The following is an 11,737-nucleotide window of genomic DNA, read 5'->3' as shown; positions in this document are numbered from 1 at the left end:
GGAGGGAGGGAGGGAGGGAGGGAGGGAGGGATGAGATGAAGAAGATGCAAATCATACAATGATAGTGATGCTGGGAGAAGAGAGCAGCAAGGCTAAAGTTCCTTTTACCATTTCCACATTTCACCCAGATTTATTCCTGCCACCAACAATGTCCTTAGGAAAATAAAGCAATTCTGCAGGACTGATTGGCTTTATCCATGTGAAGAGAGTACAGTAGTATTAAAAAGCCCCCTGATTTTTGTTTAAATTTTCTTTAACAATTGAAATCCATTATCACACAACTGAAAACTCCCTGGAAAAGTTACCATTTAGTTAAATTCATACCTCATGCCTGAGAGCAGATAACAACAACAGCTATTATTTACTGAGATATTATGAGCACTGACAGCTAGCTGTTGAACATTCTGTGCATTGTTTTATTTGATTCTCAACGTCTCTGAGGTAAGTACAATTATTTACCTCATTTTAGGGATGAGGAAACTCAGGCTAAGAAAGCTCAACTATCTTTCCTAAATGCAAGCGGCCAGTAAGTGGCAGAACCAGCATTGGAGCCCAAGCATCCTAATGCCAAGATCCACACGTGATCGACACATCCACACATGATGCCATTCTGCCTCCCTGGAGATTTATACAGAGAGATTCCCAAGAGCAGACTGCAATGAGATGGCTTTATACATAACTAACTTTAGATGCTCCACACCTGTGCAAACTCATGACTAAAGTACAGTTTTAATATTTACATAAATGACATCCCCCCCCCCCACTGCTATCCAGCTATCAGGAAAAGAATCTAAATCTGTTTGGTAAAGTAATGTTATTTTAAATCTTTGTTTTTATTCTTAAATATTCTATTTTTTTAATTTTTAAAATGTTAAGCATTCCATTTATTCTTGTCTAATATAACCCTTTTGTTTTATTTTGTTGTGTTTTGTTATGCTTCAGACTAACATCAGGTTTTGAAACACTGTGGTTTAGAAAACCTGTAGGTATCTTTTTTGATCATCAGACTCCTTTTGACAAGACGGGAGTGATTTAATAAAAAGGTTAACCAGCTTTTCTGGGAACTGACATGAGAATGCTAAAAAGCACCAAAATAGGGGCTTCCCTGGTGGTGCAGTGGTTAAGAATCCGCGTGCCAGTGCAGGGGACACGGGTTCCAGCCCTTGTCCCGAAAGATCCCGCATGCCGCGGAGCAACTAAGCCCGTGCGCCACAACTACTGCAGCCTGCGTGCCTAGAGCCCGTGTTCCACAACAAAGAGAAGCCACCGCAATGAGAATCCCGCGCACCACAACAAAGAGTAGCCCCCGCCGCAACTAGAGAAAGCCAGCACACAGAAACGAAGACCCAATGTAGCCAATAAATAAATAAATAAATTTATTAAAAAAATTAAAAGCACCAAAATGGAAACCTAATTGCCTTATTAACTTCACACATGTGCACACACAGACATTCATGTATTTGTAGACAGTTTACGTTCCATTCTGTAATCGTGGCATTAGGTTACCTATAAAATCATAATCTGGTTTTTATTGCCCAAACACAAAAGGGAGACACCGGCAGCACTAAAAGAACACCATATCTGATCAGAATGAAAACGCAATAATTATTTCTGTTTCAAACTGTTTGGTTTGTTGCTGGCTATAACTTTTAAGTTGTTCTTACAGAAAGTTCCTAGATTTAGGAAATAACTCATGTGTTCTGCTAACTTTGTTTTCACCCCTCGCTAACATATTTCAGGAATTAAAATTCAGGGCTGTTTAAATCAGAGCATAGTGTTGAGAGAACAGTAATAATTCAGATTATTTTAAAGAGAGAAGAGGATGAAATTGGTAGACCTGAAGAAAATAGGACAAGTAATTTTTTGTATATTTTAAATGTCATTACAATATAGGAAGAACAATCATTTCCAAAAAAAGGGTGGAGGGGGGATTACTGTCCATTACCAAAAAGCAAAAACAAAAACCCTGCCAATATATCAAATCTGATTTTCCTACCACATGTAATAAATTTTTAGCACTAAGTGCAAAAACACTCTTTTGAATTTTATGTGAGGATACAGAATTAAAGTGACACAGGGTTCCATGCTAAATCTCTGTGAAAATTTAGTTAACACTACAAGGCAAGGATATTATAGTTGGCACAGAGACCCCAGATATTTCTGTGCAGTGCTGTTTTCATATTTAATATCAACTGCTTATAGTGGTTGAAACTAGAGTAAACTTATGAACACGTACCGAGCTAGGATTGCTAGATAAACCAAACACAGAATACCTTTTTCTTGAGGTCTGCCATAGGCCTAGAAGAGCAGCCAGCTAAATGAAGTCTATTATCTTCTAGAATCCTGCTATCTCCACCTTTATGTCCCTTTCCCTCTGTCTACTTAATCACTCTAAGTAACAGGAACCAGGAATAACTTCTGGGGTGCCCCCAGGCCCAAAAATGTTGACACATGCAATTCGATGAAGCAAAAAGAGTTGATGGCATTAATTAAAAACTCCAAAGTGTTAAAAATCCTGACTAATCAAGGTAATTCACAACAAACCCCCCTCCTCCTGTATCAGCACTCATCTCCCAGGCTACCCTGCTTCAGCACTAAATGGTTCAGCTTTCTCATAATACAATGGGAGAGGGGCGGGTGCTGGCCACTGGGGAAGATGAGTGATCAATACCAGCACAAGGGCTATGGTCTCCCAACCTCTCTCCATCACACTGATGGGGAATTGAGTTACTTGAATCAAAGTGAATGAGATTTTGCTGCTCGCTGCCTATCAGTGCCTTTCATTTTGATCTGTCTTTTATTTGAAAGTGCCTGGGAAGATGTGGCCGCTGGCTGAAATTTCTCTTTCTAGCTGCGTGCTGTGATCTGTATGTGGATGCTGGATGACTGTGACCCTACACCTCCACTGAAGCTACCAGTTCAATTTTTAGGAAAAGGAAAAGGAGTCATTCTGCTGACCCAAAGCCAGTGGGTCTCCAGCACTGGAATGAGGATGAACAGAAAGGTCTTTCCTCACTACCACATCCGGTTTAGACAGTTTATGGCAGATATCTGCTTCATAATTGCTTTTTCATTCTCATTACATCTCTCACATTCAGAGATTAAAAGTTCTTTAGCAACTCCTTTTAGAGTATATACGAAAGTGGCAATAGTTTCTTTATAGATTAAAAAGTGTTTACCTCTAAAGAGCCAGAAACTAGTATCAGTGAAGAAAGACTCATGTATCTCTTACATAATAATCTAATTATTTTTGAAATCAGATTTAACTACCCTTTTTCACTTCCCTGCATTTAAAGATAGAGATAATATTTTGCTGCTTGTGAAAACAGATTCAAAGGAGATATAGGTTTAAAGATATTGTCTATGTTTGATCTGTCTTTCCCTCTAGTTTTTCTACCTGGAAGTTCTCCACAGTATTCTCAGACTCTGCAGATAAACTGGAGAAGACGCTAGCCCTGAATTCCACTTCTTCAAAGGATCTTTCAGGAATGAGCTAAGCAATGGTCAACTTGCAGCTGGATTTAAATCTAAACTGGCATCTCATTCAAGTTACACACTGTGGCAAACCAGAGCAATTGTTAAATTAGTGTTGCCTGTGGACTCAGTTCCTACAGCTATGTAAGCCTTGCTATGCTCCGTGGCCACAAAATGTGGCTCTAACCTAAGCCAGATCTGTAGCCTATGCATATGATGAGTGGGTGGGAGGGTTCAGTTAGGCTGAGGCATCTTTCTCTGCCCGCATCAGACTCTGGTAAGCCCAGGTAAAGGCTGCCTCCTCAGAGGGCCCACCCTGGTAATCAGTGACAACCTCATCCTTGCCTCACCACCACCACCAGTCACCCATCCCCACCAGTGTCCTTGTCTTATGGTTGGTTTTAAGAGGAGTCCTTAAGGAAATACAGTGTCTAGTTCATCTGGGAATTCCCAAGAACCCACTAAATATTTATTGAATGAATGAACAAGTGAATAAGTGGTCTCGGACCTATTATTATAGACAGTTCTACCTCCAGTCTTAAGCTACAAAAAGAGTTCATGTTATTTCCAGCGTTCTTGTGCATATTTAACCTTCCGTTGCCTAGATTTTACATTATTGAAACAGTTTTCTCTAAAAAATTTGGAGAAGAGTGTAAGAAGAAGTCTAGAAGGAGTAAAGTGAAGGTTTAGGGGGTAGTAGTGGCTGAAGATAGAGGACAAATATAGCTCAGAAATGGTATGATTCATCCAATTAAAAAACAAAATTACTCCAAAAGTGCTAAAGAAGATAAAATACCTAGTGCAATTGTGGGGGTAAATGTTATCTATTTAGTTATTAATAAGCAATTACTATAAACAAAAATGTCATTAAAATAAAAATATGCTTATAGAAGTCTCAGAATTCTTTTTCAATAAGCCTAAATCATACTTCACTCTAGAAGGGGTAGTTTGTTTGTTTTTCAAAGCGATTTTCTCCAGAATGGCTGAACTATACATGATTTGTGTGAGAGATAAGCTCTTCCAGCTGTTGAAAATTAGCTTAGTCGCCAGTCTAGTGAGACCGTCCATGAAATACCCTTATTGACAATTTGTTATCTCTGAGCTCTTTAAATTAAATATGGTTGCAGTTCATTCCAAGAAGAGGTCAAATCACTTAGCAGAGCATAAAGAAGAGAGGATGTGTCAGTACTACTCTTAATCAAATTCTTTCACTTTTTAAATTCTTTTTACTCTTGGCGTTGGTTGCCTAAATTCATCTTCAGGGTTATAAATGGTCATCGGCCATTTATCAGAGCAAGAGTCCTCCTTGAAGGGTGCAGGATTCTGGGGGTTTTTTAAAATAAATTTATTTATTTGTTTTTGACTGTGTTGGGTCTTTGTGGCTGCGCACGGGATTTCTCTAGTTGTGGCGAGCGGGGGCTACTCTCCGTCGTGGTGCACGGGCTTCTCATTGCAGTGGCTTCTCTTGTTGCGGAGCATGGGCTCTAGGCCCGTGGGCTTCAGTAGTTGTGGCATGCGGGGCTCAGTAGTTGTGGCACATGGGCTTAGTTGCTCTGCAGCATGTGGGATCTTCCCAGACCAGGGCTCAAACCCGTGTCCCCTGCATTGGCAGACAGATTCTTAACCACTGCGCTACCAGGGAGGTCTCAGGATTCTGTTACTTTAAACATATACTGGGCTTCTGATTTTGAGCCATGAACTGAACTATATGTTTTACACGCCTTATTTCACTTACAGTAGATCTGTGAAGAAGATGTTGTGTCCTAATTTTACAGGTTAGGAAAAAGGTTCAGAGAGATAGAGCAATGTTGACAATAGCCTGACTATAAAAAACAAGATTCCTGAATCTCACCTCAAACCACTAAATCAGAATTTATGGGGCATATCTAGGAATCTATTGAATCCGAATTTCTGCATTTTTTACTAGTGCTCCAGGGTGATGATGATGACCATTTATTATGAAAATTTTCAAACCTATGTAGAAGTAGAAAGAACTTTTACTAAACCCCCATGTACTCATCACCAGTTTCAACAGTTATCAACCAAAGGAGTATCTTTTCAGTTGTTCAGTTTTGCTCTGTGATGCTATAATTTCTATGTCTATTGAATGAAATATCCAGGTGATTCTTTAAAATAATAAAATTTGAGAACCTGTGGGGTTTCACGACTTTCTCATTGTCACTTAGCTGGGGAGCAGCAGAGCTGAGAAGCAAATCCAAAATATGCAGCTCCAAATAGGGTTTGCTTTCCATTAGACCATAGCTGTATTCATCAAGTCCATAAATATTTATTGAGCTCCTTTATATTCATATGGCACCAGGTTGAGGACTAAAACATGTATAAAGAAATAAATGTATATTATTGTGTTTTAAACGTGTATAATGGAGAAGATGAAATAGACATATTTAATAGTTAAATATTTCAAAATGTCCTGTGACCAAAAAAAAAGGCATAGATAATAAGCATATTCATGAATCAGAAAGTGGAAGATCAAAGAAGAATGAAACCATTTAAAAGTCTTTATCGAAGAGGTTAAGACTTGACTTAAACCCTCAGCAAGAAAAGACTTTACAAGTGAAGAGTAATATGAGCAAAAACATAGCATTCAAAACAAACAAATTATTTCTGGAGGACTAAGGAAAAAGAAAAGGGGCTGGCTGGACCAGAGGGATCATATCAGGAGGCAGTATTGGATTGTCTGAGGGGCCAGATCTTGGAGGTTCTCAAAGGCAAGATAGAATAGGGGTAACAAGAAGCCACTGGGAATTTTTGAATAGGAGAGAAATATGGTCAAAATGGGAATTCAGGAAGAAAACTCTGGCCGCAGTATGTTTGGAAAAGATAAACTGAGGAATCTGGGTGATCAGACAAGAACTTATTGCACTGAATTGGGCATAAGGTGAAAAGAATCAAGACTTGAGAGTGGCTGTGGAGCATTTTATAGAGTCAGCTGAACTTGTTGGGGACGACATGGAGGGAAGAGTTAAGAAGGATTCTGAGGTTTCGTAACTGGGTAGTTAGAAGAACTGAGGAATATCAAAATGAGTTTTACTGAAGACATCAGAAGATAGGAGATTAGTGTTTGGGTGAGAATTAGGGTGGGAATGTTAGGGTTGAGAGTCATCAGCATAGGGAATAGTTGAAACAGATAGATAGGAGATCAAGGGAAAGGCTCACTGGAAACTTAAAATGGGATTCAGGAGGCTGCTCACACTGAGGGAAGGAGAGAGAAAGAAAAGCTAGAGAAGAAATCGTTAGTGGCACTATGGACGTCCCAGTGGGGCTGTCACTGAATTACCTCAATCCAGGTCAGTGTCCACTGGAGGATTACTTCAACATTAGTTCCTGTGAGGTTGCCCATTATAAAACTGCCCCTGACTGGTGCTAAGTGGGTAGAAAGCCCTGCCATATAACTTCTGTAGTGACTTCCAGATAATCAGTTAGGGTCAACCCTCATTCAATATATCTGACTTACAGAGCGTTAAAAATGTCTTTTAAAATTTGGATCGTGGAAGATAAAAGAAATTAGCAAAAATTAATCAAAGCAGCTCAATGGTAAACTATACATGTTTCATAAAATATTCACTTAGGCCTATTCCATAGGTGTGGTCTTGTTGAGCCGTAATCCCTCCTCCCCAGCAATGAGGAGATCTACAATAGAGGTAGCATCTCAATTCTGCTTTAGGAGTTTATTTTACTTATCTGAGTCCATTTGTTCCCCTTCCAGGATTCCAAATTGGTCTGTGACAATTAAGTCATTTATTAAGTATTTATTGATCACCCATCTTTTCTAATGCTGGAGATTCCATGGTAAATGAGACAGACAAAATCTTTATCTTCATGGAGTTTACAGTCTCCCTCTGACTTTGCTCAGTGACTAATGATTTATGAGTGCATTCATCCAAAATAAAGCAGACTTCCTAACTGTATCAATTGCATGTGCTGTTGCTGCCATTGCCTTTTTGGCTATGCATATATTTGAACTCTGATTTCACATTTGAACTCAAAGCTGTACTTTTTCCTCTTCCTGCTAAGAACAGCATCAGACCTTCTGATTGTGAAGGCGTTCACATTCAGTTAAATTGCCACAGGGCCAGTGACATCACATCCCCAGTCCCCTGAATAGCCTCTCTTTCTGCTAATACCAAAGACACTGACTACTCCTGATCCCCCATTGCTATTACACCTCAGTGTTCAGTCCTCATTCCCAAGTCCTCGTGACCCTTGTAGTTCTAATGCTGTCACCTGCTGAAACAAATAGTCTTACCCTGTGAGGCCTCAGTACGGTGCTACTAGGAAGAGTGACACCTACCACCAAGAAACAGTCTTCCCCCATTTGTACCTCTCTCTAAACCCTTCGCAAATTCTGAGCCTGTAAAAGAAAATTTTAAATCAGTGATTCTGACTATAAGCAGCACAAAAAATACTTTACTTCTTTATTTCCTCCAATATCCAAGTTGCACTGTATCTCAGAAGACAGAAGAGAATTTCAAGAAGGATAGGGTGATAGACTCAGAGAACTGGGCTCAAGATTGGCAGGGCTCTCTGGTGCCATCTTGCACTTTCCCACCCATATATTAAAAGCAAGAGCAAATCACTTTATAGGCTCTTTTAAAAAACCAAACAAGTTTTGTCACTTTTAATTAAATGGATTGTATTTAACCAGGAAAATTAATTTTTTCAAGGAAAATGCAGTACTTAAAAGGATATCTACTTAGCAGATAAAAACTACTGTGTAAAAAGTAAACAAGTTCCTACTGTATAGCACGGGGAATTATATTCAATATCTTGTAGTAAAATATAATGAAAAGAATCTGAAAAAGAATATATACATATTCTTATTCACATATACATATGTGAAACACTTTGCTGTATACCAGCAACTAACACAACATCGTAAATCAACTATATTTCAATTAAAAACATAATTTTTTTTAAAAAAGGATATCTACCCAGCCTTGCTAATACATTAAAAGAGAATGTTTCACTTTAGCGAGAATACGTGTTTAATCATATCCTTTTAGAAACAAGCATTTCTATTTTTTCCTAATCATATATGAGCTAATATTTTCACCTCTCATTTAGGAAGCTTCCCTGCTTAAGTTATCCAGACAACTTTTATATTATTTTCTTCTAAATGACATTGATTATTAAAATATAAAGAATTTTTCTAATTAACACATGGTAAATTAAATCAATCCTGAAAAAATTTTCTGAAAAAAAGCGTATTATTTTATGCTACAAAAATAACAGGACCAAAATCCAAGTTAAATAATTCTCAAATGAATTGTTTCAAAAGGAACATATTTCCTCTTAAGATGCACCCATGAAAAGTAAATTGTTTGTTTTACTGAGGCTCCCAAGGGAAAAGGATTGTCCACAGACATGAGGTTTATCATTGGAAATAAATGCTGTTCTACATTTGAAGCTTTGTTCTTTTTCTAAGTTTGGAGGAGGCTCAGAAGCTTAAATCTTTTATTAAAAATTTATATGGCAATTGTTACTACCTTATTTCAGTTTTCTTTTTCTCTTATCTTTCATGAATTTTGTATGATGAGGAAACAATCCCTCTGCTATTAAAAAATGCTTTTAACAAGAGAGAGATGTTATCAGCTACAAGAGGAAGGGATCAAATGATAGATTTAATTTCAGCGTAGAAAGGAGAGTTTCCCTCAATGGTCAAGAAAAGAAATACATTGAAAAACACACAATCAAATTTGTAGTTCTCATGGCTTTACAACAATTAGGCTCCCATCAGGAATATGTTTTTATGTGAGAATTTATAAAGTTCACAGCATGAGGTAAAAAAGATTTTTCCTTCCCATAAAGAAAAATCAGTGCCCAAGTTCCCATCAACACACGCTAAATGAAAACTTTCATGTTAATATGGACTATCTTATCTTGACTTACTTTAGCATAGAACTTGTAACTTCAATTAAATATGGAATACATATTAAATTATAAAGTGTTTTAAACCCTGAGGCTTCTATGTAGAAGTAATAAATTAATCCTGTAGAGCCACATTACACATTGCTATCCTCTGACTCTATCTCAAAAGATAAAATGTATCAGAAATTCAACAGAGGGTTATAAAAAATTATCAGGATATAGAGAAAATCATTCATTAGCATACTCTCTAAATAAAAGTGAATATTTTTTACAGTTTCTAGGTGAATAATTATCAATTCTTAATAAAATAAATATCAATTCTTAATAAAATTGCATGTATAATATCTGAATCTCTGGAAATGAAAAGAAAAATGCTCTTCCTTCAAAATAAACTGGTTTCAATCAATATCCATCCAAATCTGCTAACTTCTGAGAACAAACTTTAACACAGCTGACATCCTTTTTTCTACATTAGGAGAAACTGTAAGCTCAGAATCATCATCTGCACCCTTCTTCTGCCTTTCCCACCAAGAAATGATCTGGTAAGTTTCTCCCAAAGTGACTACTCTTCTCAGTTTCCCATTTCAGTCACATAGCTGGTCATGACTTCAGAAAGTATGGTCCTGAATGCCTCATATGCCCCGCACACAGACCATCCACATGGCATCCATTTACTAAAGCAATGCTGTAAATTCTAGCAAATGTCAGCCAATCTGTAGAAGGTCAATATCATGGCAACACTCTAGACCAATGGTGGACAACAGGGTTGTAGCCCTAACTCCCCCACGTCTGCCCACGTGACCTGGGACAATCTCCTGGGTCTTGGTTTTCCTTGTCCTATTGATTAAACGAACTGGACTCAATTATTTCCAAAGTCCCTTCCAACTCAAAATTCTGATTCTAAAGGCACCCACACTCTCTCCCAGTCCATCAGACTCAAAAACATGAGATTTAACTACATTGTTTTCATCTAAACTATCATCAAGCATCTTTTGGTTGGTTGGTAAGTTGGTTTTTCATCTTACTTGGACTTTATCCTCTTAGGCATGCTCCATAATCTTGTTAATTCATTCTTCCCATGTTTCATATCCACTTCTCAACATCTTTCCTAACTCTGAATCTTCAGGGGTTCCGTATAGCCTATCCTATTAAAGATTCTTAATGAGATGATAATATGCTACATTTTGAGAAATAATTCAGCTCCAACTCATCAGTCCAATCTTATTCTCCAATACAGCAGAAAACATCGGCTCATCTCACCTCCAGCTTTTCATTTGCCATGGTCTCTCATCTTGAAAATACTCCATTCCCACTCCCAAACCTAGCCAGTTAGAATTCATATAAAATATGTATAAATTCCTACATATTTTTGAAATTCTTCATCCAGGTACTCAAGACCTGCTGCCTTCAGCTAGGGCGAGGTAGCGTAACACAGTGGTTATGAGAGCCTTGGCTGAAGTCACATTGTCTACATCCAACTCCTGGGTCTGCCATTTGCTAGTTCTGTAACTTCGGATATGTGATATAACCTCTCTGTACTTTGGTCCATACAGTGGGGATACATTAATACCTAGTGGATTGAGTTGCGGTGAGGCTAACAAGTTAATATGTTCCAGGCAAGTTAATATGCCTGGAACAGCGCCAGGCACACAGTAGATATTCTAAAAGGGTTTGCAATCACTATTACACCAGCCCCCTGTAGCACGCTTGGTCAGGAACATATATTTAGGCGTGTATATTTAAACTGTCATCTGCTACTCACTTCTCTTTCTCTCGACTAAATTATAAAGAGAAGAGGAGAGCAAGAGTGATGCTACTGTCTCCACGGGCAAAGAGTACTGTTCAAACTTCCAGTATCCACAACCAGAGAGAGAAGTATGAAACTACAGAGGAAAGCTGTAACGATGATTAAAGGGTTGGAAAGTGATGATTACAAGGAAAGACTAAAGAGCAAGGACTAGTCATCCCCAAAAAGGAACATTAAAGGTTAGTTAAATAAAGGTCTTTAGAATACAAAGGGCCCTTGAAACCTCACTGGGAATTGTTTGCTGTCCATTTTCAACTTCCCTATATTTTGTCCTTCCTTTCCCTCCCCATGACTGCGTTCCTGCCAGGTCTCATTCTGTCCCGTCTACCCTGGCTTACCTCAACCATGTGCCAGATACTCACATGCATTATGCTCACTACTATTCTGGAAGGTGGATTTCATTAAGCTTTTTATTGGAGCTTGATGATTAAAAAGATTGCCCACTGTCACACAACCGTGCCAGTAAGTAGCAGAACCAGAATTTAAACACAGCTCTGTCTGATGCTAACACCCAAGGTTAGCCCACAACACACACCATCACTCCTATTTCTCCTTATAATTCCTGCT

This window comes from Lipotes vexillifer, unplaced genomic scaffold (genome assembly GCF_000442215.2).
Source record: "Lipotes vexillifer unplaced genomic scaffold, Lipotes_vexillifer_v1.1 scaffold393, whole genome shotgun sequence".
In the NCBI taxonomy this organism is placed as follows: Eukaryota; Metazoa; Chordata; class Mammalia; order Artiodactyla; family Lipotidae; genus Lipotes; species Lipotes vexillifer.
Note: the sequence above shows the minus strand (reverse complement) of the source record.